At 41.1% G+C, this 26,167-nt stretch overlaps 1 protein-coding gene across 2 annotated transcripts in view; it reads right to left on the reverse strand.

Annotated features, from left to right (window-relative positions):
* Positions 1 to 21,019: 21,019 nt before the first annotated feature.
* The window catches only part of LOC148011943 (uncharacterized), a 35,897-nt gene continuing 30,749 nt past the window's right edge, over positions 21,020 to 26,167 (reverse strand). For both annotated transcript variants that reach the window (XR_015689284.1, XR_015689283.1), the window contains exon 4: positions 21,020 to 21,291. The gene's annotated coding sequence lies outside the window, so the exon portion shown is untranslated. The remainder of the gene's footprint in view (positions 21,292 to 26,167) is intronic.

The raw sequence follows: 26,167 nt of genomic DNA on the forward strand, positions 1-26,167 counted from the left end.
TAATGGATGATACTAGCTTAGATAGTATTGCAACAAAATCCAAGTGTTGTAGACCTAGTCTCTTGGGATCTTCTATTTGAATGTTTAACTTGCCCATTGGCTTGAAGCTTTATTACATACTTGAGCAGGTAAAATGAGAAATATGAGTTTGTTACTCCTTGAATGTTCATGTGGACTCCCCACAAGAGTAATAATGTTGGATGATATAGCACAACATTGTAATGCTCATATCCAAGGTTGTAGTAGATGTATCATTAAGTTTCAAGAGCTATTGTTGATTCAAGCTTGTTGTGTGCATGAAATGAAAATTTGTACTTGCATGTTTCATGGCCACTAGTACTAGTTATATAGAAAGCACAATGACATCTATGAAATTGCTTTGCCAAGATAAGGGCTCTTAGTTTCTGTGTTGAACTACATCACTCATTGTACAAAACATATGCACAAATCTTGTTTGTTATTTTTTTTTATGTTTGCTTCATGCAACCATAGGGTAATAGGTGCATGCAAAGAGCCCCTATGTTGAATCTTGTACTTGATGATATGATGCTAGATGTGTCCCATACAAGTAGCTTTCCCTATGATGTGTTGATTGATGAAGAGGTGAAACCTAGTGTGAAGGAGGGGGTAATCTTCTCATGAAAAATTTGGATTGAACTACTTTGCAATGGCTTATAATGTGTTGATCTCAGTCCATCTTATACTAGTCACCTCATTTTCAGTGAATGTAAGGAAGAAATGAGGCATGGCCCACATGCTTACCACACATCAACAATTGTGATAAGGTCCTATAAGTTACACTGGTGCCAAGATGGAAAGCTCAATATTGATGCAAAAACACTATAGCAAAGTATTTACATTACCATCTCTTCATTAGAACTGTTCATATTTTCTCACCTGTAGCTATCAATGTATCTTTATAGCAAAGTATGTACATAACTATCTCCTCATTAGAATTATTCTTGTTTTCTCATCTGTAGCTATCCATGTATCTTTGTAAGCAAGTTATACTCATGTTATTTATTATCAAAACAACGTATTTTAATTGGTATAAAATTAGGATATAAGGCTTGTGCATAGTGTAGATGGAGAATAGGGTTGACATGCACATATTAATATATTCACTGAGATACACGTTGCCATCGTATGCAGCACAACTAAGTGGAAAGAGGAATAGGAATAATGTGATCTCTAAGGTGATATATGGGCAAGATGAGATTGCTACAAGTAAGCCATCTATTGTTATCAACGTTCCTATTCTTTTTAGAAGCTAGCCACTATTCTGTAGGATGATAGATGCAAATTCTTATTGATTAGCTCTTTGGAATGCCCGAAGCTTGAATACATTATCGAGTAGACTATAGTCAAATTCATTTTTTGCTTCTAGCATTGTAGCAAATGGGGAGCTTCCATGGTGGACTTCTAGGATCCTTTCAATTGATTGCTTTTTTATGACACAAAGGCTTCTTTTGGATGTGGATATTGTGCTATTATATTATATTTTTTCATTGTTGGACTATACAGTATATTAAAGGTGAAAATATCAATAATGCTAGATGTTGTAAAGTTAAGCCTCGTGGATCACAATTGAGAAAATAGTTCATCATTCCAAGACACCAAAGGATTGTTAAGAATTTGGTCATCGATCCAATGTTCCATTTGCAATCGATATTGTTGTTTTGGACAGTGAGATATAGACACATCGATGATGCTTAGAAGCTGCATTTACAATGGATCAATATAGAGAATCCTTTTTGTATAATCTAGTAATAGGGCAACCACATGCTTTTTTTGGTCTTTATTTGCACAACATGGTGCACATTTTATTACTATGATGTTGACCTTGTGTGATTGCATGCAAGGATGAGGATTAAGCTTGACAAAGTTGTCAAAATTTGCATTCCTTTTATACATTGAACTTTCATTTGTGAGATGGTGGTTCAATGTTACATCATGACTATTGCTAAGTTTAAATATGATTTGATATCTTAAAATCTATCTTTGGAAAAACTACAATGTGTTTCTAATCATATCTAAGAAAACTAAAGTGTGTCTTTTAAGCTATGTATTGAAAAATAACACTCACATGTCCTCTGAGCTAATTAGATTTGGCTAGAAACTCATTGTGTAGGTTTGATTTGACATTTCAGTAATTCTTTTGATTAGGCCTTAAGTTATAACTTTGTAAAAGTATAGGAATGACATAAAAAAGTAAATGATATGCTATACAAGTAGCACGTTCGAAGAGATGGCACATGTCTCTTCATTATTTTATAATTATGGGGTAAGGTGTTGTTCCCCCATCCTTAAAAAGGTATGCACTTTTCCTTACTTTTATTTATTGATCATTATAATAAAAATGAAAAATGATAGATTCTAACCTTGTTGAAAATCGTATGTATAAAGATTGCAATTGCCTTTACTAAGGTGAAGTATGCAATGATGAGACAAAATTGAAAGAGCAAACTACATTAATTTTATGTGCGAGAATTTTTTGTTTTATATTTTAAAAATAAAAATAAATTATTAATTACTCAATAATAAATATATGTGCAATTAAACTTTTACATATATGTCTTTCACTCACAAAGACAAAGATACACACACACATGCACACACATACACACAACACTATAGACTCACTATGCACACTCTTTCTAAGTAATTAGTTGGTTATTTAATATGTTACTTGAATATGATTAATAACTATATTATATATCTAATATTATTGTATATAACTTTTTATTATAATAATTTAAGTAAATAATAATAAATTATATAGAATTCAAACACCTCTCACTTACTCACATTTCACACTTTCCATGTCTCTATTCTTTGACTCATATATAGTGCCTTTCTAACCCTAGTTTAAAACTAACTTAGGATACACACACTCACTTTCATCTCAATGTTATCCTACTTTAGATCTTCACTACAACAAATGGTAGGTATATCAGTGAAAATAAGACATGAATATGCAAAATTTGTTTCCAAATGTTAGGTTGTGCCATTAGAATAAGTGTCGGTAAAAGCTTCAATTTGAGTAGGTTTATATACACATCAGAATGAGCATTGAAAAGAGCATTGGAATAAAGAGTATATATATTGATGAATTTTCAAATAGTTATTTTGATTATTATAGAGAAATCATACTGATGGATATACCAATGGCTGCATATAGAAAAAAATTAGCAAAGATCTGGCCCTCAAAGGGCCATGTCCCTACTATTTATGTATGTTATGTAGTTAGACATAGACTAGTGTATTAGTGCATAAACCTATATAGAACCTAATGGATGTAGATAAATAAAAATGATCACAACTAATCAAGTCCAAAAATGGGATGCTAAGCCCCGACTGAATGTATTCAAAAGAGAAGATGTTATAAAGTCTGTATATCCACACATATAGAAAAATATATAAGAAAAACAAGTACAACATAATTTGTACATGCATGCATAGAGAAAAATATATAAGAAAATAAAGTACAACATGATGACATCTCTAATTAGAGATCTCATCTTCTTGTAGCAGCTCATCCTAACAATCACATAACAAGACAATGATATAGAAATAAGGCTCGTTGGATCAAATATTATGTGTAAGCACATGTAGAACTAAAGATTGTTGGATCAAACATTACTACCTCTCCTTCATGTTGGAATAGCTTGTTTATAAGATTGTCCATGCCATGCTGCCACCCAAACTTCCTCTCTAGCATGGTCAACAAATGACCTACGTATGAGAAGTTACAAGAATAATATGCATAATAAATTATATTGCTAAAAAACTAAACATATAAAAATAATTAATATAATATAATACTTATAGACTTTTTTTGAAGGTGGCATAACCACCACTCCTAAGGTGTGACATTGAGCCAGACACGACTTGCATGCATGCCACCTCCCTCTACTACTTCTAATTATTATGATTTCCTATTTTATTATTTCCACTGCCTTTTCTTGAACCAACTAGGATGAGATGTGTCATTCTTGTAGGCATCTTGTACCTTTGAGCAAAGGTGGGAGAGATGTTTCATGATGCTAATAATCTAAAAATCTATGTTTTACATAATCTATGAAAAATCATTATGGACAGTCCTCATGACTTGATTGGTCTCGCCATCCTACTACAATGCTATGCTTGTATGTCAATACAATAAGTTCATACATATGATTGATAGGCCTTTTTCTTTCCATGTTCATGATTACTTAACTGATCATATATGAGAAGCCAAGAAGAGTTATGGGTGTCCTAAGCCTACATGTATAGATGCCTTGGACGACACGGATGGGCAGTCACTATGGGATTGGTACTCACTATAGAGCCTCCTCTTTGCTACATGTATCTAGCTCATAAGCCATAGTATCTATGTCAAAAGTTGGAAGAGTGGGGATATGGTTAGGAGCGGGGGAGTAGAAGGTGGATCCAAGGTAGTAGGATCTGAATCTTGAAGATTATTGAGATGAACTACAAAAGTTCGTGAAGCCATAGTCAAATGTAGGCAGTGTCTTACCCCTATTGAGTGTAAAAGAGGGACCTTTGATGGCCTAATTGAGTGAGGAACAAAGTGATATCATCACTTTCACAAGCTATGATGCTAACCTTAATGGAATGCTTATTATTTCAACTGCTTCGAGCAAACCGGTATCAAGGGTATTTGCGTAAACTAAAAACCCCCTAGCAAAACATTAGTTTGGTAAGTTTTTGTAGCCTAGCTGTTTATGTGATTGTTTATTTTGTTGTTTTGTAGTTGAATTTTTTGTGTTTGTCTAGTTCAAGAAGTGTTTTTGTCTTTTTGTTTGGATTTTTGTGTGTGGAAACTTGATAGCCTTAGTTGAGATTGGTATTTATTCTGGAAAAATTGGAGCAAGACTTTGAAGGTGTTTGCAAGTCATCTTGAATCAAATATATTTTCTTGTCCACACTCTTACACATAATGGGGATTATAGGTTCATGAGCACTTCATGTTGCACTTGTCCAATACACTACACTCAAGGGTTGTCTCCTAATTTTATTAATTACTTCCAGGCCAAGGGTTGGGTTTATGCACGTTTTGCACCATCGTTGAGCACTAGCACGGCATGATGTCCATTGCAGCTATATGCAGTAAATTTTAGATGCATGCACACTTGAGAGAGCACCTTTTATTGTGCATGCACAAGAGTTGGGATATTCTTCACCAAATAAGAACCTCTGGTTAAGTGGAAAGGTGGATGGGTGAGTTTGAGGGTCATGAAGGACACCGTCAGTTGTGAGATGGGTTGTTTTACCTTGTCAACATCTTGAGGACTATTATTTTTCTTGAGAAATTATGAGATTTTGGGAGGGTGGAGCAGAGTGCAATAATTGTCTTACTGAGTGATGAGAGGTGAGGTTAAGGATGTAAAGTAATCAAGGAATTGTGTTTGCATCTTGCATGACGCACTGACACATGTAGATAGGCTAGACACTACTTTTCTAGTGCATCCATCTTTTCGTGTGGAGCATTGCTTGTATGATTGCATAGCATGGATCCAATTTTGCATTTCTTCTCAAAAACATGTGTGATGAAGCACAAAGTTAATCTTCAACAGCGTATTCTTGCTAGGACAAATTGCATTGCGAAAAAGCAAGTACATTTGAAGAAAACAACAGAAGACTCAAGAGGGATCAATGGAAGAATGTTTTTTTGGAAAATTATGAAGGGAACTTCTACTAGCCTGAGACATTTGGAAGGTGTCATTGCCAGATGCTCTCGTAGATTTTTGGAAAAAGGTTTCAATCATCTTTTGAATGTCTCGTAATGTGAATCGCAAGCATTGGTGTTTGAGTTATTAGTTGGAATGGCTATCTAGTGTTCCGAGTTCTAGAAATGTCACAAACTATTTCATAGGATCTTGTTTGATGAGATTGAGCCATTGTTTAACACTCAAGGAGCATAAAGATCTAGCATTGTTTGGGAAAATATTTGGAAACCGTTATACTTGCAATACTCTTGAGAATGGATGGAACATCTACAAAACTTTTTTGGAGATGCAATGTCAGGCGAGATGGTGTGATAAAGTGATAGATCAAGGAGACAACCTAAAGTTTTTCAAGCTAGTTCAGAAAAATTGCTATTATAATTTGGAGAGGACAAAACCTATATAAAGGGGGGAGAGTGAGACATTAAGGACCCTTCTCTAGATTGTTGTCAATCTTGTCTCTTATGATGTGAGGAGAGAGGAGGGTCACTCACAAGTCTGTGGAGACTTGTTTGAGTTCATCGAATTTCCAAAGAACCCGATGCTCAAGGTTCGAAGTATTGTAACAACTCCAAAGAGGTATGATGATGACATTATGCAATTATTTTTTGAAACCCGCATTCTCCATACTCTTCAAGATCTTTGATGCTCTACATTGAGCCTGTTTTCATAGTAATTAAAACTACAAGAGGCATAATGATTCATTTTTGTGCTCGTCTTTTGGTTGTGCTATGGTTGATAAAAATCGAAAATTTTCGTTTTGTGTTGTACTTAGACAAAGTCAATTTAATAACCGAAACTTATTGTCATTTCATTTTGTGGGTTGTGTGAGAGGATTATCTTCGCACACAGCTTGCTCAACAACGACTATAGCTACTTCTCACATAACCATTGCACTCTCTCCAAACAAATGTAGTGAACTCACCAATGATTTACCTTCTCATTGTAGTCTATCCATGAAAAGAGTCATTAACAGCTCCACAATCCAAGCAATAGATCTCATGGGCTCCATTTCCATAGTCTCAATCACCAAGCAAGCTTCATGTTGAAGAAGAAGAAGAAGAAGCAACAATAACTTCTCCCACATCTCTCTCTCTCTCTCTCTCTCTCTCTCTCTCTCTCTCTCTCTCTCTCTCTCTCTCTCTCTCTCTCTCTCTCTCTCTCTCTCTCTCTCTCTCTCTCTCTCTCTCTCTCTCTCTCTCTCTCTCTCTCTCTCTCTCTCTCTCTCTCTCTCAATCAATCAAGCAAGTTGCATGCAAGAAACAAGAAGAGAGCTCAAAGATTGCATACCACAAGAATGAGCTTATCCATTCACTTTCTAGCTTTTATAGATGGCCTTAGTTTTCATAGGTACCCTTCCATTTCATTGGCTTAGACCGGTCTTCTCTTACCTTGCACGTAGTCTTATTTTTTATAAGTCTTTGTTGATTTCTTGGGTCAACATCTCTTATGCTCATGTCTCACTCTGGATTTACAATTTGCACCAATTCTCTTTTGCAAAATAATTTTCTATCCCAAAAATTGCATGCATTGGATAGGCACTATGATTTTTGCTTCTCTTGTCTTTCTAAATTTATAAATTTTTGTATTTCTTTTTTAGCTTCCTTTGTCGTGCCTTCCTAGAAGGCAGCCTTAGCACCTTAAAGTGACTTAATATTTATTTCCTAGGCATATTGAAACATTACCCCCTCCTAGACTTGTACTCGTTCCATGGCACTCTATAATTTGGTGGATATCACCATGGCTAGTGCTAGTCAATCATGTAGAGGGTAACCACTAGTAGTAGTGCAATAGGAGGACTCAAGCCACCAATATCATTTGTTTAGTTGAGCCCATCTTTAGATTGAGTTCTCATTACAAAAGAATGTGTGCACTTTCTAAGGGTATGTATTCACCTTGTCATGTTGTGATTATTGTACACATGTGAGTACAATTGGGAGATGGGTGCAGTCTAGTCCCACACTTACGGACCTAGTTGATGCTGAGGGAGATGCAGTTTAAAGGTCAAGGTGATAGGTCTACCAATGGTCTCCGAATGTCTTACCCTTGAGGTGCCTTGAGTCTGTGAGGTAGGGAAGGGCTAGGGGTTGAAGTCACGTAGGTGTTGTGACTAAGTGAGACATTTGTTTACTTTTATCTTTTTTTTCTCTTTTTTTATTTTTATTTTTAAATATGAGAACTTCATTATGGCTCCTTTGGTTCCTCAGTGCCGTCTAGGGGAGTGGCCATTGTGATCTTTCCAAGCATGCTCTGCTCATCATACGAATCTTCAATACTAGCCTTACAATGAGAGGTGCACATAGGAGGAAGAATGGGTTGCAACAACTAGTGAATCAGATGACATTCATATCCTCTAGAAATTTGGAGCAATATATTGATAGCAATGTACCTTGACAAAGTAGCCTTACCATGGTATACCTATCTATTCTTGCATTTATATCAAAGAAGAGTGGATGTAGACCCTCTTCTTCTACTGCCGTCTTTTGATTGAGTAGTTGGAGAAGTTACCTTAAATAGTTATATGTGGTGATGAAAGCAAGGTCTAGACAAGCCAAGAAGTCCTCCATAAACATTTGAAAGAGAGGATCAAGTCCTTCTCATAGAACTTGAGATTGCATTTTGGCTTATTTGTGTTGAAATTGAAAATTAGAGAGAAATCATACATGCATGCTTTTCAGAGTCATAATTGGCTCCATGCATCCTAGGATAAGGCATGTAGTTGTGATTGCCCCATTCAAAAGGTACTGAACTGCAAAATGCTATCCATGCTTTCATAGTGTCATCTAGGATATTTCTTCTCTATGTTGCTTGGGATTCTAGCCCTTCATATTCTTTTGTACCTTAAATACTTTTGTCTTGCCAATGGTCGTGTAATAAACCACTCCCCCATGCATGTTCCATAGGAACCCCCCCCCCCTAATTTTCCCCTAAATTATTGCCAATTTTTTTATCTCATTCCCCCCCTATCAATGTCGAAATGGTGGCGGGAGGGGGAGAGGAGTGAAGAAGGAGATGACGATGACTATGATAATGAAGAGGGGGGAGGCCACATGGCCTACCACCCCCCCTTTGGCTAGCACGCCTAGTCCGCAGCCAACTATGAGGTTCAAAATCCCCGTCGCCATGCTAACGGATAGGTGGTGGGTGGGTGAACACCACCACCACCACCCCATACCACCTTTCTCCCACCTCCCTCCCATTATAACCCCCCCATCAAGGAGGAAAGAGGAAGATGCCACGGCACGACCCTTTTCTTCCCCCAATCGCCCCTCTATTTGAGCAAGAGGCTGTTGAAGTTCCTGTAGAAGTTGCCCCAAAAAGAAAGGAAGATCGAGAAAGGCCCCCAAGTAGGAAATGTCACATGCAAGTGGCAATCCCACAACCAGCAATGAAGCTTTGTGCGAGGGCATCTCTATCAATCCAACTATGGTACCAGACATAAGTAGCATATTTTCAAAATTGATAGATGCCTGCTTGATTCTTCCCACATGAGATACGTTAGTTCCCAAACTATACTACATGAGAATAGTTCATTGAAAGGGATAAATTTTGTCTCAAATATTTGAAAGATTGGGTTTTCAAAGTGCATGTATCAAGAGAAGTAAATTGCATCTAGATGCTATGCAACAAATCCATACGTAGCATAAACACCATATAAGGTTCCAAACTATTTTCGACTCCCTCTTCTTGCAAATTAGTAGTTATGTTTTCGCCACATTGAAGGCATATGTTGCAGCTTGCACGCCTAATGGATTGCATGGTAAGAAACCTAGTCTAAAAAAAATTCATCTTAGAAGCTCTAGGCCTTTGCCCAAGCTCTTGCCAACAACACGAACTGATAGCTCATGTTTGATAGATTGGGATCTTGATTATGTACGTAGTTAGTACAAGTAATGATCATAAGGATTAAAACTAATATGTCTTGAGAGCCATCTGATAATTACAATTTTCATCAAGCCAATTCGAGGTTGGGCTAGATACAAACAACAACTCCAGGTCTCAAGGGCAAGTGAAGAGCTCAAGGATTAGTAAACCCTAAGTCAAAGGAAAGACCGATACATTTATACTTGTTGGGAAGAAGGTTGGGTTGTCAATCAATGTAATTGATCAATAGAACTTACATCTTGTATAGTTGTATGAGACCTTGACATAAACCTTAGCTAAAGGAAGGGAGTGTTAAGTAAAATTGTGCATAGTATCGCTCTTAGATCCCAAGGGGGAGAGCAAATATGTGGATGGAAATGTTATCGCATCTATTCTTGCATTGTTTGGAAAAATACAGTTGGTTTTGTTGGTTGACCAAACAATGACTTAAATGCTTTTACATTCAACCGATTGTTGGATTGTCGTTTGGATGATTATTCCAAGTGCTTGTGATTGATGGTAAATTCATGGCAAGGGTCTGTGATGACAAATTACCATGGGGATAAAGGAATGTTTTCTTGCAAGATGATATTAGGGTTGACTGCCTTGACTGTGCTTGATTCTTAAATGAATTAATTAAGAAAAGGTTCTTTGCACGGGTGGATCACCTGCAAGATCGCACCATGGATCAATCTGAGAAGGGCACTGCTCGATTCATGGGCTGAAGGTCAAGTGGTGAAAAGGCCAACCACAGGAATAATGTTTCACTCCTAGGCAGCTTACGGGTTAGGTGGAGCTCTAAACACCCCTTGCCAGTCCAAAATTGACGATCTCTACTGCCCCAACGTCTGTGGCCTTGGAAGATCCTATTCTAGATAAAGGATGGAAATCGTGGTGCCATGCGATTTGGACGAATTACTTTTGTAGGGCATAAGGAATATATAATTTCTCTTGTATGGGTAGGAGACAAAGATTAACTTGAAGATAAGTAAAGGAACTTGTTTGAACTTGTTTGTCAAAAGGATTGCTTGCTCTGTATTCGTGTCCGTGCTATAAATTACGCGAACGAACCATGTTCCCTAAACTTCTTAATTAAGGAAGCTGATTTTTAAATGTCACACATAAATGTGGTAGGACCTAATTAAATAACTAAAGAGCACCTACTATTGAGGGAAGCTGGTGGGCGAAACCCCCAATGGGTCTGCCCTATGGCAAGGTGGTCCCAAAGAACTGGGAGGCTTCTCACAAGGCTTTATCGGCGTCTGGCCCTTAGAAATTGTTAGGTTAGAACCCCGATTCATGCCGTTTTAGGGGACCAAAATGGGACTATGCCCTACAGGTAGAGAGGTTGAGTGGTGCATCCCTCTCATCTCCCATTCTCTTTGAACCAAGTGTGGCATGGGTTTGCTTCAGCTTGGGTATCTCTACGTAAAGTAGGATGACCAAGACTGACGCTAGAATATTGTCAAGAGACCTTGACCACTAGGAACCCAAATTTCAAGTCGATCCCAGTGGGTTCAACCGTGAACGTTTCGTTGCGAGGCGGACTAGAGAAACTCTAGGCAACAAACCCCATAACATTCCATGGGAGTTCCGGGTAGCATCGCTTAGATTCGTCTCTCGATGGATCGCTAAAAACATGCCTGGATAGCCGACAGGCAGGCACGCTACAGGTCAAATGGTTCATTGGCCACATTCTAGGATCTCAAGTCTTTTGCTCTCGACATCTCTTTTCCCATCATGAGGATACTTGAATTGCATTTTGCATTATGGTGAGTGGTAGCACCTTTTTAAGTCCATAGAGAAGTTGAAAGAGAACTACATGGAGAATTGTTAGACCTCCCACTACTTCCAACTATTGAGTTCCCTATACCAAGTGATGAGATGTACTCCCATCTCTATGAAATGGGCACGTCTGATACTAGTTGGGGTATGAAAGTGAGTCTTCTTCTATTACTCTCCACTCTCTCTTTTCTTCTTTGTATAGCTTATGTAATTTTTGGTTTTTGTGGTGGTTTTTGGTTGTGAAGACAATTGTTCCTCAAGTTCTTCTTATTCCCAATCTAACTTAGGTGTAGGGGATGATGGTAGTGGCTCTTCCATAGTTTGAGTGGGCTCTTCATTGGCTACCACCCCAATTAACCTTAGATCTTCTATCAAGAGTCCAATTTCCTTGAGTCACAGCACCTGGAAAACTCCTATTTCCAAACTATGCTTGTGTGCTTACTTGGCAAGTTATAGCTATTTCTTAAGATTGTCCAAGTTTCCTCCTCACATGGCTCCCATACTACAAGCATATATATTGGTGAAGCTTTTCTAATGTGCTCGCATCACTTCTTCTATTGCTCTAGCCCTATCAATTGCAAAGTCTCTTTCACATAATTTAAGCTAAGCGGGTAGCCAATTTTTGTAAGGCATCATTATTTATTTCCTCCCATCGATTCATCTTCTCCTTTGCTTGCTCTAGGCCTTTTTTTGGCCACTCTGTGATGAGGACATCTAGAGTGATTTGCTATTTCCCTCTGGTTTTGTCCTTTGCTATATTTTCTAGTCACTTTCACAAGCCATGCATGCTATTGCTTCAACTAATTTGACTCTCCTTCTACGTTGGTTTCTCCTTCATTGCTTAGATATATTGACCTTCGAGTTGCACATGGTTTTCCCTTTTGACTTTGCACTGTCCTTGCAGCTTTCATATCCCTTTCCTTTGTCATTGTTGTCTTTTAGCATGACAACTTCTCATTTACCAGACTTAGTATGGTTATAGGCATGGAAGTTGATGATCCTTGCATTCTCAGTGCCTTTGGTTCTTTTTAACCAAACTTGATATCCAAAACTATAGATATTTTGGTGCATGTGGCTATGGATTCTCTAATCTTGCTTGAAAAAATTCAACAATTTGTAGAATGAACTCGTAAACCATATTCTCTAGTCTTCTTCCAACCAGGTCTTCTACTGTATGGACTAATTTGGGATATGTGGTTGCCACAATTTTGATGGAAGGGGAATTTCTAGTGGAGCCTTGCCTTTGCCTATGATTGGTGGCCTTGTTAAATTGTCTTGCTAATTTCTGTCTATTTTCCTTAAATTTTCATTTTATTAATTAAAAATTAAAAAAACTCAAAACAACCAATGTTAACTATTAATAATTATCTTCATACCTTCCTATACAGGCCTTTAAAATAGTTTTTCAATTGGATTTTATTTGTTATAAAAACTAGACCACTTACCTGTTGATTGCCTATATATCGTGATATCAATGAGACGTCGAGTGGTTTCCAAGGCTACTAATGCTTACCATGGCCACTAACACACTTGAAAATCCCTCCATGGAGACTAGCAACATGCCACAAGTCATTTATTTCATATAATTCTCGCCTCTCTCTCTCTCTCTCTCTTTCACCCATCCTCCTTCTCTCATAAGAATAGTCATTATGCAAGAGGAAAGAAACGAGAGAGAAAGATTGTATTGAGGTAGGAGAGACAAATACTAAAAAATCAACCTTCTTATTTCTTTGATTCATCATGGCAGAGTGGTATCATTGCATAAAGGATTTCTATATTCACATGCTTGATTCAGTATAGTGTGGGAGGAGAAGAAGCAAAATATGATCTATCTCATTTTTTTTACTTCTATGTTGTTTTTCTCTCCATTCCTTTTCTTCCTCATGCCATACTTCATCTTTTTAGGTGGCCCCTTTACTCCTTTAGTCAGACCTTTTCAATTTTGGCCAAAATTGGGCCATTTAAATGTCCTATGGGGGACTATCTCACCACTCTCCCCATAAACAAATGTAATTTTAACATCAACTTTGCATACACAAAAACACGGTTTTGGCTCAAAATTGATGGTTGGACACTCCAACACTTCTCATAATGGCAACTTTGTGCTCCACTGCACCTTTAGCTTTAAAATGCCCTATGTTTTGTGCCTTAAACGCTCTACACCACGAACCACTTTTAAGTTGGAAATCTTGTTTTTCACTAAAAATGCCTTGCAGATCAGCGTAAAATTGTCTAAAATCTCAAAAAGCACACACACCTTTAAATCTGCCTCTCATTGGCAAGCATGGGATAGGATGACCCAGCCTATTGAATCCATGAACAAATCTTGCCAAGACAACACAACACACAAAAGCACAATTGATAGGAAAAAATAAAACAACAAACATAGAAAAGAATAAACGGTCAACCCCACAACCACGGATCCTACGGCCAAAGAAAGAACCAAGAGATAAGGGTTTCCCCAAGGAAATGACACTTAATAAGTGTTCTTGGTATCAAACACTCACAAGGTGACCCAAATGCCATCCTAACCTAGCTAGATAACCACCTAGGGAACAACCCAAACTCACATAAGACTCACCAACGCAAGTAAGAGGCCTAGGCTAACTCCCTAATACTTAGGGCCCATTAATGAGAAAGATAAAACACTAAGCCCATTTTTTCTTTTAGAAACTAGTTTGTCAATCCAATTTATATATATCTCCCTTTTCTTTAGTGGTGATGGCACATGAGTCACTTTGCACTATAGTGTCCCTAGGAGATCAAGGCATCGACGCCACGCTACCAAGACCTTGCAAGGTGACAGCCAAAATTTATAATTTTCTCTTAGAAAAAAGAGACCCCACGTCTAGGTCTCATCCCAAAGAGGACACGGCATTAGTCTCGAGCATGTGGCCCCATGCCTACTTGAACCCAAGAACCTACCAAGCCCTTACAAAGGCGACAAGTATCTTTTAGCACTTCTCCTTTCTTTTGCCACATGATTGGACTTGGAACAAATATTAGCCAATAGGCCACCCAACCCCTGTGGGAGCTTTTGCTCAACCGCCAAGACCCACGAATTGCTTATTGTTTCAAGCGTTCTAAGCCGAGCACTAATGGCTACCTCTCACATAGCCAATGTGCCATTCATATCTACGGGTGTAGTGACCTTAACTCCATGCTGATCGAGTTACCTCCTCTCTTGCGCACTCCGGTAGCTCCACGATCCAAGTGCAAGCTCCATCCTCAAGCTCCATGCTCCAAGCTCCATCACCGCGAGCAAGACAAGATAAGAGAAGAGAAGAGAAGAAGAGAGGAGAAGATGGAGAGCTTCTCCTCCCCGGTCCCTCACCCTCACACACTCACTCCCTCACACTCTCACACTTCCTCTCTCAAGCACAATCTCAAGCAAGCAAGAACAAGAAGAAGAAGAGGAGGAGAAGAACCACTTTTGGCCACACACAAGAATGAGCTTCTCATTCACTTTTCAACTTTATATACAAAACCCTAAATCCCTTTTGGGCAGTCATCCCCTTATCCCCTTTTTTACATGGCCGACCGTGGCCTAGGCCCTTTTTCCCATTGTCCTTCTATCTTCCTAGCTTCCTTTCCACCGCCCGTCTACATTTACAAATTGCACGGGTGAGAGCCCAACGCTCCTTAAATTAAATCATGATGCGCTTGTGCTCTTTTACAAAAGTATTGACTTGCGCTTTTCCTTGTGCGCCTTTTTCCCTTATTTCAGACTTTTCTGCGCTTCTTGTGTTTCTAGATTTTTCTTGGCGCGCCTTCATCTTCCATTTCACTTTGCCTTGGCATTTGTCTTACACTTTAGCTTTTCCACATTTTCCACCTTTTTCGTCTAACGGTTAACATTACCCCCCTCCTAGATGAGTGCCAGTCCCATGGCCCTCACCGTCGTAGGTAGCAGGCTTTGGCCTATACTGAAGATGTGGGTGGAAGGGACATCGGTGATTGCCGTAGAGGAGTGTTGGTGGTGGTGTGGAGGAAGGTCGTTGGGGGCACGTTGGTGGCCTAGGTGACTGGTGGTAGGGTTGTTGGTGTTGGTGGTACGGATGTTCTTTGTTGGGCCCTGATGGCCAGCACAAGTGTTGGTTTGTTGGGAATTCTACACATGACGATTCTTTGCGGGCTTGCAGGATGATAAAGGATAAGAATTCAGATTTGGGTGTCAATAAAGAGCGAGCTACACTTTCGTTGGAGTCTTCAATACCTGCAATTGAAAACCTCTCATAAGTGGTCTCTCCCTAGGGTTAGTGCTAGTCTTCTATATCATGCACAAGACATAGTTCAATTAGTTTGGGAGACAGGTCGAACTCTAAGCAAGCAGAGAGTATTGTCCTGCACTTGAGGACCCAAACTGTATATATATTTCGGTGCAGATATTATGTGAGTGCTCGTGCATATTTAGATATTACGTAGTTAGAAGACTGCGGGTTGGTTTCTCGTAACAATGTGTGGATGAAGCAAAGTTGTCCATGTTGAGAAGAAGTACATGTGAAGGTGTATGAGACATCCTTTGCGTTGTGACTGCACGACGTAGCATAATTGAACACAGGGACACCGGGCTGTCGGTAGTTGGGAGCTATTGGACTTGCTTGATGAGAACGATGTACTTTTCATGGCCATTCGTGCGGTGCTTATCACAATTGATTGCAATGGTATTAAAGCTGAGTGCAAGAGGGAATCGTGTGAATGGGTCAGGGTGACAAGTCTAACCATAGGCGAGACAAACTCCCTAGGTATGTTTTGCCCTTGATGTTCCCTGAACAATTGTGAGTGATGCTAAAGGGGTAGGGGACTAGGGACGGAGCCAGCCAACCAAGGTCATTGGACGTACCTAATTTGAGGACCCCTAGGTGATGTGCTATGATCGTGGGTGCTTTCTATCTTTTCGTTCTTTTCTTTTCTTTTCTTTTCTTTTTCCTTTTCCATTTTCTTTTTCCTTTCTTTTTCTTGTTCTTTTTTATTTCTTTCTTTTTTTGTTTCTTTCTTTTTTCTTTTTTTTTTAACTTGCCTAAGTACAACCATTGCAATATGTTGAGACTATTAGCCTTTCAATGGGTTGGGAAATGTCAAGCTTCGAAGGCTCAAGAAATGGATATTACAGTGATGATTGTGCCCTAGCCTCGTTGTTAGAGAAACAGTTGTTGAGATGGGGAGATACACTTGAGATTTTGCAAACCTCTTTGTGACAAGCAATGTCGGTACAATTGAGGTAACAACTGTCGTGAACCAAATGTAGAGCTTGACCCAGAAAGAGAGTGTAGCCCATGACTATGCTTTGGGCCATGCGATGTGGGTGATCGGCTAGGGTAATTTTTGCTTTCGGCAGCGTGGCTTTGTCGCGACTCTTCGTGGGGTTGGTGGTCTTGTGGTGACTTAGGTAATGAACACTTTCGCACAAGGACCTGCGTCATCCTACATCCACTTGTCACTTCATGAGAGTACATGCACGGCACATGCCACAACTATAATAAACCAGTGCAACACAAGGAGACATCACTTATCTGAATTCCATGGTGTTGACTTAGATACTTATCACCTGCGCTTGATTATCTTTTTCTTTTGCTAAAGATGTGAAACATAGTAAATGCAAATATGAAAAGTTTGTACAATTGGGGAACATGTCAGCACATAACCCTTTAGACACAAAAAGTCATGGCCAGTAGCATTTGATAAGCCTTTTACATAATGTGGGGCTACTCTATTTGTACGAGGTGGAGAGAGTCCGGGTGGTCGGGTGACTGAGGCTGTGCCGGTGAGGAGCTCCTGTGAGGCTGGGCAGGGAAGATGTCGGCTGGGACCCGGATGGTGTAGTCCCTGGCCACAACTGTTTCCAGAATGCTTTTAAACAATGCATCAAATTCTTGCTTGTCTCAAGCTGCCCTCTCCTCTTTTGAGCACCTGGTGCCCAAGTGTCTCGTAGGAGCCTGCACGGCTGGTGTTGCCATGCCCCGTGTGCTCCCTTGAGCCCTCGTCCTCTTGGCTTGGGAGGTTTTCGGCCTGCGTCCTAGGTAGTGTCGTTTGGGGCCTATTTTCGACGCGTACCTCTTTAGAGTAGGCACATAGCATTCTGGTGGGGGCGCTAGTGCCTTATGCTCTTTCCGACGGCAGAGAGCTTCCTTGCATGCCAACTGCACTATATGGTTCATGACTGCTACCGTAGGGGGACTTGCAAAATGCGAACCAAGGATTAGGCCTTGAGATAGGATAAAACTATTCACATGGAAGGGGTTATATAGTGGGTTATCAAGTGCATATGATGAGGAGGGGAGAGGTGAGGCATGCAGTGTTTGTTGTAGAGGGATGGCCCCCATGATGATGTTCATTTTGCCTCCAGCCATTATCAGATCTTGGCTCATGCTAAGTTGCATGGACTGGTTGTCATGGAGTGGGGCAGGGCTTATCCTCGGAAGGATAGACCGGAAAGGGGGAAAGGTGTATAGAAAGTAACAGTACCCCGTCTACACCATCAGAGATGTTGGTCAGGGCTTCCTATGGTAGTAATGAGGGTTGCATGCCTTCCACCTAGAGGTGGGAATGGTCACAAAACTTCTAAATGTGTGGTGAGAGGAGGACCTGAGGAGCTCAGCTTGTCAAACCCAACTCTTCTCCTGCGCTTGACTATCATTTCTTGTGTGTGTTGATATTAGCTTTACAGGGTCACAAAATTCATTGTTTATTTATGTACATATTTATGAATCCATGTCACTTCACGAGGATAAAAACCAATTGTAGAACTCGGGATCGTACTGGAGTATGGCACATGCATCCAATACTCGTGGTAGCCTTCTTAATAACATCAAGTATTTTGCAACGTCAAGTATCATGGTACCTTGTCCGAGTCTACTTGCAACATGTAGCTTCTCCTCAGTGAGAATCTTATCAGCCAAAGAGTTTTCTTGGCTAGTTCCAGCTAAGTCCATAACCCGAATGGCAGTTAGCACTCAAAAGGAAGTTGGCACCACATAGGTCGGGTCTCTTTGAGGCTGCCATTTGACCAACCGCTCTTCTGAGACTGTCATGATTTGGGCTCCTACTTCGGCCATTGCAACACGATTTTCAAACCAACGTTTCTCAAATTGACTTTGACCCTCCGATTGTCGCTTTAGTTGCTCTATCTCTAAGAGATTTGGTTGATAGAGCACATCATTGAATATTACAGTTAGGCGTAGTTCGTCGGCTTCCTCATTAGAGATGAGTCGCATGCGTTCATGTAGGAGCCTGACATAGTACTCGTTAAGATGTTCTTGCTCTTCCCAGGATAGGGGAAATGGCAAGTATTCTCCAAGCTGATCCTTAGGGAATGCCCCCATGTCCGCAAGGACGTAGACACGTGCGAACACCTTGAGCTTAGCATCCAACTTAGTTAAGCATTCAGCAACACTTCTATGTTCAACAAGGGCTTGCTCGGTTGCTATCTCATATAAGGTTCTAGGAGTTTGCCTAGGCTTCAGCATAACTGGGGGCTTATACCTAAATGGCACTTTTAGTTTTGTGTGATGGAATTTTTACACACAAGTGCAAAAGGGTTGTGTTTTTGACTTTTTTGGACTTCTAAATTTGTAAAACATGGATTCTTTCAAATTGAAGTAAAATCTCTCAAAGACACTCAAATTAGGTAGTGTTTGTGTTAGTCATCAATGATGTAAGCCGCAAATGTTAAAAGCAAAACACACACACACACACACACTCTCTCTCTCTCTCTCTCTCTCTCTCTCTCTCTCTCTCTCTCTCTCTCTCTCTCTCTCTCTCTCTCTCTCTCTCTCTCTCTCTCTCTCTCTCTCTCTCTCTCGCTCTCTCTCTCTCTCTCTCTCTCTCTCTCTCTCTCTCTCTCTCTCTCTCTCTCTCTCTCTCTCTCTCTCTCTCTCTCTCTCTCTCTCTCTCTCTCTCTCTCTCTCTCTCTCTCTCTCTCTCTCTCTCTCGCATATAAAGGGGAGGAGGGTGCCACATAGAGAGACACAATCATCTTGGAGGAGACACAACTTTCTTGGAGGAGAGACAAATCTCCTCAACAAGGCACCACTTTGTGAGTGAGATTGAAGCTAGGGGGAAGATCTCTCTCTTAGCTTTCTCACTCTCTTCTATACTTTTGTAGAAGCCTTGTCGAAACCCACTAAGCTTCTCCTTAATTAGTCGAGTAACTTTCCTAAACATTGGATAGAGCTACTAGAATATGACCCCCAATTTAGTAGGATAGTTAACCAACTTAACATCCTTTTAGGGGACCATAGAGCAGTTGAGTACAAGTCCTAACGGTCATGGAAGTCCAAAAGACAGCTCCACTCTCTTTGAACCAAGTGTAGTATTAGCCCACTCTCACCTTTGATTAGTTATAAAGTAACCCATCTTAGGTGAGTGTTAGACTATTGTTTAGGAGACCTTAATAGTTTAGGAACACTTAGATCCATCCTCTGGGTTGAGGCCCTGATGCTTCGCTGCAAGAGGTAGACTCAGACACTATCCGACCAACTAAGTCCATGTATCCAAATTGGCTCCAGATGGTATTGTTTGTGGTTAGGTGTCCGAGAAACTACTAAATGATGCATGTCAAGACAAGAACAATGACTTGAAGGAGGAGAATGGCTTCAGTGATGGAATTGAGAAAATAGCCTTTATATAGCTAATCAAGGAATCTACAGATTATTGGCTATTAAAGAGGCTACAATTTTATCATTATGCCATCATCAGGAAATCGATTACAAAGTACCAATCCTCGTCATCATGCTATAATCATTGAGTGAAGATTCCTTTTTGTGTGTGTGGCAAAGACAAGTTGAGACAGACATTCGTAAGCTGACAGTGTTATTATTACTATGGTAATTGAAAATTTATGAGACTAAGGTTCAAAGGTTATCTAACTCTAAGTGATATGTGCTAAGGGTCATGTGTTACGTGCTTGAGAGTGTGTGTTAGAGCATGCATGTTCTAAGTGCTAAGTGTACTCTATTGTGTGTGCTAAGTGTTGTGTGAGGAGCCGTCCTATTATGCCCATGCTCATGGGTGTAGTGATGAGCTAGCATGTGTTATTGTGCTCACTCTTGCCTGTTTGTGCCTATGCCAGGTCATGCTGTGTTATGTGATATGTGATATGGCTATGTGCTCATGCCATGATCCCTTCGTACAATGGCTCAACGTGAGATATTACTATGTTGTATAGGTATTGATCACTTGTGCTTTGATCATGTATATGAACCATGTATTGTGCTTGATGCTAGCATGATTGTGGAGCCATGTCCACACCATGATCATTATGTTTAGGCATGTGCCTATAAGCCTGAGTAGTGAATAATAACATGTGCCTAAGGTGTGTATGTTCCATGTGTGTAACACTATATGAATGTGGAAGAGTAAACATCTCAAACCTTATGTGGATATGATCTTGTTTTTTCCTCTGAGTATGAACTCATGTACATTTGGCCACATATGTTGGAGAGTGCATGTGCTTTTCCCTAACTAGCTCAAGTTATCTACATGTGAGTATTGAGCTATCATCCAAATCTTTTAAGGTGATTTTTTCCTAATAAGGCACACTAGGGCATATAGGATAGCAATCGCATATAATTAATGTTCATTTTACAAGGAGCCATGGTAGCACATTCTTGTACAAATATTAGTTCAAGAAGCTACCCATGTGCACAAAGGTGGTAACATAAATGTGTTAGAACTTACAAGTCAATCTTTCGAGCACATTATTCATGCAAGCATAGCATTAAGGTATACAGCGAGTATACCATTTTTCACATTGTCACCTTAGGCATCCCATATAATTGACACATGTAGGCCATATTTGGTTTAGTTATTGTATTGGGTACTAGCACTAGAAGTTTGAATTTTCTTGCATAATGCTTGTGCGTATAGCGGGTAAGAGTTCTTGCACCTTAGGTTGTCACCTTCATACATAGTCCTGTCAAAATCACACAATCCACTTTCCATAAGAGTTTTGGTGCATCTATAAACATTAAGACATACATGCAAAGACGGTATATCTTATATAAAATGTTATTTTCCTTTTGATGTGACGTGTGCAAATAAAAAATTAAAAAAAATTGTATGCTATCTAGAAAGACAAAGTATGGTTAGCTAAACATGAGTTTAGATGTGCGTGCGTGCGTGCGTGCGTGCGTGCGTGCGTGTGTGTGTGTGTGTGTGTGTGTGTGTGTGTTTGTGTAGAAGGGGTTAGTTCAATCTTGATCATGTCCTCGCACTCATAGCCATCATCGAGGAGAGTAGGGCACAGGGGAGGCAAACATACTGTTACTTTTTGGATTTCTGTAAGGCCTTTGACACAATACCACAAGTTAGGCTTATGGAGAGACTACAAGAGCTAGAGGTCTCGATGGAGATGAGATAGAGAATATTAGCACTATATGTGTTTGTTACAAGAAAAGTACAAGCACTAGTAGGACTATCAAAGGAGATCACCAACACCATTAGGATGAAACAAGGATGCCCACTCTCACCTACTCTCTTCACCCTTAATATTGATGAGATATTAGACTACATTGATGGACTTAAGAGGAGAGGGAGCTAGCTTTTTTTTGGGGGGGGGGCCACCATTGATACTCGTACTACTATATGCCGATGACATAGTCCTCATCTCCAACACACTTGGAAGGATTGCAGCACCTAGATGCACTACATGCTTTCTAATAGGACAGAGATCTCACAATGAACCTTGGGAAAACCAAGGTTATGGTGTTCAATACTTCCTCCTAGTTGATTCTCGACCATCAATACCCCATTTCACATACAAAGAGGAGATATTGGAGGTGGTCTAGAGATATGTTTACTTGGGGATAACTTTTTCAAGGCCAAGATTCACTTTGATTACTTTTTCAAGTACTGGTATGCCCAGACAGAGGCATGGTTATAGTTACATGGATTACACATGGATCACCTCTCACCACTATAGTACAACTTGGATTGCCCTCACTTGGAGCTCAACCGAGAGGAGCTCAAACCCATCATCAAGATGGACATTATTCAGATACACATGGCCCTGACATGGGTGACACCTACTGGAGATCTAGAAACAAATATGGCTTTTTATCGAAAGCATCTTTTACACATTGCTCGATGGCTTTGTTGTTTGCCTAAGATACATGAATGCACACTTGTCTCATTGTGTACGATGCACCATTGGATAGCTCTATGCATCCTCACACTAGCTCCGAATTGAAACAGGTAGATACGACACATACTCCCCCTACAAGAAAGGATTTGCCAACTTTGTCAACTCAAGCTACAAACAAAGGAGCACTACTTATGCAAATGCCCAATGTACTACGAGATTTGAGGGCACTTCCACTACTTGTTTAGAGAGGGATTTGGGCCACTATCCAAGGTTATGGATTTCTCAGATCAAAGATATCTCAAGCTCTTCTTACTAGAGCTACGCTGCCACTAAGCACCTCTTATGGACCCAACACCAAAGACACAAAGCCACACACCAACGTGCACTCATGGAGTTCTGTTGAGCATTGACTACTCCCTCCACTACAAGGCCCTCATCGGTCCCCCACCATGAGGAACCACCCTAGACACAACCACAAAGAGGTGCAACGCCCATTGCCCACACCCAATTGATCCACACCCTCAAAGGAGGTATCATCTACAAATATAGAGGACTACACTACCACTAGGGGACCCTACCTCATCGCTTCAACCTCTCTATGCTAGATAGACCCATGAGAGGCATCCTGGGATGAGTGCCTCCTAAGCAATTCCACATTGTATCTAACTTACATATCATTTTGTACTCATCGTCTATGTATTGTTCTATGTTTTTCCTCCATTTAGTTAGTCCTAGCATTAGATGACAACTTTCTTCGTACATGAAAAACTCCCAAACTTCTCATATGTAACATTTTGGTCTCATAGGCCAATTTGATCTCTCTCTCTCTCTCTCTCTCTCTCTCTCTCTCTCTCTCTCTCTCTCTCTCTCTCTCTCTCTCTCTCTCTCTCTCTCTCTCTCTCTCTCTCTCTCTCTCTCTCTCTCTCTCGGGAATAAGGAGGGGTGGATTGAGGTAGTGAAGAAGAACATTAAGAAGGAGGTCCAGGAAGAAAATAAAAAGGAGGTAGTCCGGATTCAAGAGACCTTAGAGGAGGAGAGGCTCAGGAACGCACGTAGATTGAACATGCGTATTACCGGGCTCCCCGAAGGGGCCTCTCCGGGGGAGGACGCACGTGGGCTATGCACCCCACTAGGGTACACGAGCATGCCCTTTACTCAAGCATGGCGTGCAGGACGAGATACTACCAGGGTCAGAGCTCTGATATTACATATGAGCACACCGGAGGACAGAGCTGCTTTCTTTCGGAAGCGGATTTCGCTCCGAGGGATGACTGGGGCTCCCATCTTCATGGATGATGACCTGACTCAGATGCAGATTGCACACAGACGAGCATGCATGCCACAGATACTCCAAGCACGTAGAGAAGGCCGTAAGGCCTTCTATCGAGATGGCCGGATTTTTATAGATGGACGCCCCACCAAATAGGGGGGTGTGGCCTATGAGACGGGGCAAAGGACTGTACAGGAGACCCCGATACGTGTGGCAGTTTGGAACTGCAACGGGTCCCTATGGTCACGACCGGACAGACTTGAGGAGATTTTACCCGACCATGATGTTATATGCCTCACAGAGACACATGAGAGCCCAGAGAGAGGGCTCCCACGCATTACAGGATTTGAGTGGGTATCTGCATACCGGGCTACTACTAGGCAGAGCACATCTAGGGGCTCAGGAAGGGTGGCAATTCTATTCCGTCAGGGGATACAGAGACATATCCAGTTAGTGAGACGAGATGAGGAGGCCAGTTACATATGGATCAGAGTGCAGATATCAGATGAGAGATGGATCTATATGGCAGTATGCTACTTTTCACCACGAGGGTCCAGATATGCTACTACGCAGGGTGATATTCAAGCCAGAGATTCCCCCTCCCCTTATTCACAGCTCTCAGAGGACATTATTCTGTATTCTAGTTTGGGTGAGGTCTTCCTTATGGGGGACTTCAACGAGCGCACACAGAGCCGACAGTGTGAGAGTTTTGATATGGAGCAACCAGAGATCATGAGAGCATTAGACCCTGAGGAGTTGGGGATCAGTAGAGAGTCAGCAGATACTGGGCCAGACGCCACAGGGTATGGAGGGCATTTGCTTGAGCTTGGTAGTAGACATCATCTCGTTATTTATAACGGGATGGCACAATGGCCATATTCAGGAGGTCTTACATGCTTCCCACATGGAGGGGGCGAGAGTACTGTAGATTATCTGCTCGGACCGATCGATGGGATGCATACTATCGAGTCCTTCGGCCTTGGGAGACTTCCACTCGGTGCTGATCACACCTTTCTCAGTTTCTCACTCCTCACCTCATTACCATCACCACCTGCAGATATCATACCCCACATGCATACTACCATACACTTCACTCATGAGCTCTCACATGTTTACTCACAGTATCTGGAGGAGCACATCACGTCACTTGATCCATACGCACCCCTTGATACACTGACCACTGATATCACACGCATTCTGCATGATTCTGCTACACTCAGTTTTCCACATCACACATACACGCACCCCCCTCGGACCGGTACCATGCCACAGAACAGGTGGTATGATGATGAGTGCAGAGATCTACGTCGACAGCTACGCGATTTGGAAGCCAGAGGAGAGATCACACATAGACAGGCGCAGAGACACATGCACCGCTTGACCCGCCGTAAAAAGCGGGAATGGGAGGAGGAGAGGTATTGGGATATATACCACCTTCTTATGAGCAGAGATTGTGCAGAGGCATGGAGGCAGATCAGAGAACCACGCTCACCCACACCGATACATGACCCTGCAGTATGGCATGGATACGCACAGAGTTTATATCATGTACCCGCACAGCCGCTGATACCCACACCATGTACACCGAGACCAGGTATTTCATCCTTTTTCACCACTAGTATGGTGAAACATGCTATCTCACGGTTACAGCATGGCCGCGCTCGAGACCAGTTTGATCTTCAGGCAGAGCATATTATATATGGCAAAGACACATTGGCTCCACTCATTGCTCACCTCTTCAACCATGCATTGTCTGAGGGGTTCCCTGACTCGTGGACAGAGCACACCATCGTACCTATCCACAAGTCAGGGGATCCTATGGATCCTAACACATATCGGACCATCATGATTGGGCCAGTTTTGTCCAAACTTTATGGCACGGTGATGGAGGAGGAGCTCAACACGCTGGCAAAGAGAGAGTGCATGCGCACACCCGGACAGGCAGGGTTCAGACGGGCATTTTCTACCATAGACCACATCTTCACTCTCCGTTGTCTGATCGACCAGACACGAGTGAAGAAACAGAGATTGTACTGTTGCTTTGTGGATTTCCGCAAAGCCTTTGACACGGTTCCGAGAGAGAGGCTTTTCAGACGCCTACTTGATCTGGGGGTGGATGATGACATGATGTGGGGTATTTATGCACTATATGAGCGGGTTACTGGCAGAGTCAAATGTCCGGGAGGTATATCAGATCCCCTTGTGAGCACCATTGGTGTGAAGCAAGGATGCCCACTCTCACCGACTCTATTTGGGCTATACATTGATGAGATAGCAGAGTTTATTCAACAGCGAGCTGGTGGAGATATAGATCTCAGTGGAGCCACAGTTCATATCTTACTATATGCAGATGACATTGTGTTGGTCTCAGACTCGGCTCAGGGATTACAGCAGCATTTATTAGCATTGGATGATTTTTGCATATAGAGGCATGAC

The sequence above is a fragment of the Lygodium microphyllum genome, chromosome 28, assembly GCF_053477565.2.
Source record: "Lygodium microphyllum isolate KBCC chromosome 28, Lygodium_microphyllum_v1.1.10, whole genome shotgun sequence".
Lineage (NCBI taxonomy): Eukaryota > Viridiplantae > Streptophyta > Polypodiopsida > Schizaeales > Lygodiaceae > Lygodium > Lygodium microphyllum.